General features: G+C 40.9%; 1 non-coding gene across 1 annotated transcript; it reads left to right on the top strand.

Annotated features, from left to right (window-relative positions):
- The first annotated feature begins 3,625 nt into the window (after positions 1–3,625).
- Positions 3,626–3,732, top strand: LOC128295828 (small nucleolar RNA R71). Its single transcript, XR_008286377.1, has one exon. It is a non-coding gene; the product is annotated as a small nucleolar RNA R71 (small nucleolar RNA).
- The last annotated feature ends 205 nt before the right edge of the window (positions 3,733–3,937 follow it).

Here is a 3,937-nt window from a genome sequence, read left to right as displayed (position 1 = left end):
TGTAGGAGGCCACGTCAGGGGCCAAAGTGTGCCAGCACTTTGAGGGGGAGAAGTGTATGTGGCGACTGAGAGTGTCTAAATCATTCTCTTCCTGAAACTCCTCCGTATATAAGCCCAGTGCAACACTGAACTCTGGGATGCTTAGCTAGCGGATTAATCCGCCTAGGCGAAATTGAATCGTGCCAGGATCATCGTAGTTCGTCATTACGGTCTAAAGATGGAGCGTTGAGCGTGGTTCCATCGTGAGCTCAAGGTATGTTGGCTCGATAATCCCGAAGAATAGCTCCCAAGGGTCGATGGTTAGGAGGGCTCGAATCGAATCAACCAACTGAACTTGTTCGACAGTAGCCCAGTCGATGCAGCGACCCGCAATTAAAGGTCGGGCCCAAAGTATTTGGAACAGTTCTTCTTGGGGCCTTCGGGGGAACTGTAGGAGAGGGTGACGAATTTCCACGGTTGGACCTGTGGAAGAGGATGCTCACTTCCTCTTCTTGGAAGCAGGGACAGCGGTCTTCTTTCCACGTGAAGACGACATTTAAAAATCTGTAATTAAAGAATAATAAAAATGAATAATAATAATAATAATAATAATAGGTAAACAAATACAAAGGAGTAAAAAGGCATGAATTTGAACTAACTTATTTCAGCAAAGACTATTGATATAAAGCAAATTTAGCCATAATAACAATAAGAATGAGAATAGAAATGTAATGGGCATGAGGTTTTCCTATTCTTGATTTAACACGGAATGTATAATAACTAATCCTATGAATGCAAATTAAATGATAGACATTGGCATGGTAATAGCATGAGAATAAGCATAGTAATGTCATGGCTAACCTAAGAATGCAAATTAAATAATAGAATAATGAGCAAAATGAAAAATAGTTCAAAAGATATGAATATTATGTTGATACTAAGCATTAAAAGTAAGTAAAATAGAAGTGAAAGGAGTAAACAAACGCTAGGGAAGAAAGATTGAGCATCAAAAATGAAGTTGGAGGCGCGCACGAGCGTGGCAAGGAGGCCGTATGAACTTGCAATGGCTAGGGTTAGGGTTTTTGAATGGGGAAGAAAGTGAATAGTGCAGGGTATTTATAGATTTTGGGTCACACGGCCATGGCACACACCCATGTTCCCCAATTGTTGCCTGTGTGTTTTGCGTTTTTTCTATTTGGGCACATCTGAAATTCATCCCACGCCCATGTTACTCGGGCGTGTGGGTTCACATGGTCGTGTTGTATGACCATGTTTGGCTTTGTTTGCTTCTCCCACGCCCGTGTGTGCAAGCCCCATGCCCGTGTTAATTTAACAGGTTCGACCACGGGTGTAGAATTGGGCGTGCCGCACGCCCGTGCTAGTTTCTCAGTTTCAACCATGGGTCTTCAACACGGGCATGTCGCACGCCTGTGTTGTTTTGGCAGGTTCGACCACGGCCATGTCGCACGGCCGTGGCGTTTTATCGTAGCTTGTCTTAGGGAAATCCTTGCCCTATTTTTACACGGCCATAAGCACGCCCGTGTGCTTAGTCGTGTCTTTGTGGGAAACCTGTATTAAAGAGGTCTGTTAGTAAGTTAGATGTTGAAGACTAAATTTTGAAAGAAGTTAATACAGTTAGTGCTCGGGTTGCCTCCCGAGAAGCGCTTATTTACAGTCTAAGCTCGACTTATCTCTCCGTTGAATGATCATGGTGGTTCGAGGAGTTTATACTCCTCATTCCTGCTATCAATCTTAAAATAAGGTTTTAAACGAGTATTGTTTACCTTAAAAGTGCCAAACTTGGGATGACTCACCTCCACCATACCAAATGGAAAAATACTGAGTACCGTAAGAGGGATTTCTTCATTCGGTGTGGTAGTGACAATGTGGGGATCTGCGGAATCTAATAAGACTTTATCACCAACTTTAAGTTGATTTGGAGAGGTATCAAGCTTGTTCTGGTGTAGTTTCGATTTATCATGTGTTCTTGGTTTATGTGTTCGCCATTCATCTAGCTCCTCTATTTGTAGCCTTCGTTCTTCATGAATAGATCCTCTACTATTGTTTGAGAGTGGCTCATGTACTCCCTTCAGACTTATTTCCTGCAAAGTGGGTTGTATCATGTGGTCAGTTTTAATAGAATGGTTTAGACGATCACCTTCAATTTCCTATGTGTTGTTAGAATTGCGAGCTTGAAGGGTGAGTGTTTTGTCTCCTACGCGAAGCGTGAGCTCACCTGTGCCAACATCAATAATTGTTTTAGCAGTTGCTAAAAAGGGCTTTCCTAGGATTGAAGGAGTATTGCTATCCTCCTCTATGTCTAAAACAATGAAGTCAATGGGAAATATAAACTTATCGATTTTGACTAGCACATCTTCAATAATACCCTTAGGAAATCTTATAGTTTTATCTGCTAATTGAATGCTCATCCTAGTCTGTTTGAGTTTCCCGAGACCTAGTTGCTTAAACATTTTAAAAAGCATGACATTGATACTAGCCCCTAAATCAGCTAATGCATTATTAACATCTAAACTACCAATTAAGCAAGGAATTGTAAAACTACCAATTAAGAATAGCTGAGCACACTGCGTTTAGCTCCACATGCGATGCCTCGTCCAACTTCCGCTTAATTGCTAAAAGCTCTTTTAAAAATTTCATTGCATTTGGCATCTGCGATAGAGCTTCAATGAACGGTTAGTTAATATGTAATTTTTTTAAAAGTTTAAGGAATTTACCAAATTCTTCATCTGAGCGGTCTCCTTGTTGTGTTGGGGTATGGCACACGAGGTTTATATTCGACATTCACTGATTGTTTGTATTTTGATCTACCTCACCTTGACCTTTGCTTACCATAATTTCTTGCCTTGGTTCTGGTTCAGGCTCAACGACTCTTTCATCTTGAATATTAATCGTGTTGAGCTGTTCCCTTGGATTGGGTTCAGTATTACTTGGCAAACTACCCTGTGGTCATTCAAAAATTGATTTGGAAAGCTGGCCTATTTGAGTTTTGAGCCCTTGGATCGACGCTTGTTGATTCTTAAGTGCTTTCTTAGTGTTCTGGAAATGAGTTCCTAACACCGATATAAACTTTGAGAGCATCTCTTCAAGGTTCGGCTTCTTTTCTTAGTTGGTAGGGTGGTTGCTGAAAACCTGGAGGATGTTGTGGTCTTTGGTTCCCTTGGCCTCCCCATGAGAAATTGGGATGGTTCCTCCAACCTACATTGTAAGTGTTACTAAATGGATTTTTTAAGGTCGAGGATTATTACCCATGTAGTTTAGTTGCTCGTTATCCATGTTATGGCCATAAGGTTGGTACTCCGGATGGCTTGTTCCACCGCTACTTGCTTCGCACTGCATTACTGGGTGAACCTGTGAAGAACTAAGAAAACCATCAATCTTTTTATTTAAGAGTTCTACCTGATTTGACAGCATGGTGACCGAATCAACATTATAAACACCGGCTGTTTTCGTTGGCTTTGTCCTCATGACTTGCCACTGATATTTATTCAGTGACATCTCCTCAATAAACTCATAGGCATCTTCAGGTGTTTTATTATTTATGGTTTCGCCAGCAACTGCGTTAACCATTTGCCGAGTCGAAGGATTCAGACCATTGTGAAATGTTTGAACTTGGAGCCAAAATGGTAACCCATGGTAAGGGCACCTTCTCAGTAAGTCCTTGTATCTCTCCCATGCATCGTAGAGGGTTTCTAAATCCATCTGCACAAAATAAGAGATATCATTACGTAATTTAGCCATTTTAGCAGGCGAAAAATATTTTAGTAAAAATTTTTTGGTCATTTGTTCCCAAGTAGTAATTGACCCTCGTGGTAAGAAGTTCAACTACTGTTTAGCTTTGTTCCTCAATGAAAAGGGAAATAACCGAAGACGTATGGCATCATCAGAAAAGCCATTGATTTTAAATGTATCGTAGAATTCCAGAAAGTTTGCTAAGTGA

This window comes from Gossypium arboreum, chromosome 7 (assembly GCF_025698485.1).
Source record: "Gossypium arboreum isolate Shixiya-1 chromosome 7, ASM2569848v2, whole genome shotgun sequence".
Lineage (NCBI taxonomy): Eukaryota > Viridiplantae > Streptophyta > Magnoliopsida > Malvales > Malvaceae > Gossypium > Gossypium arboreum.
The sequence above is the reverse complement of the archived record's forward strand: the minus strand, read 5'-3'. Positions and strand labels throughout refer to the sequence as shown.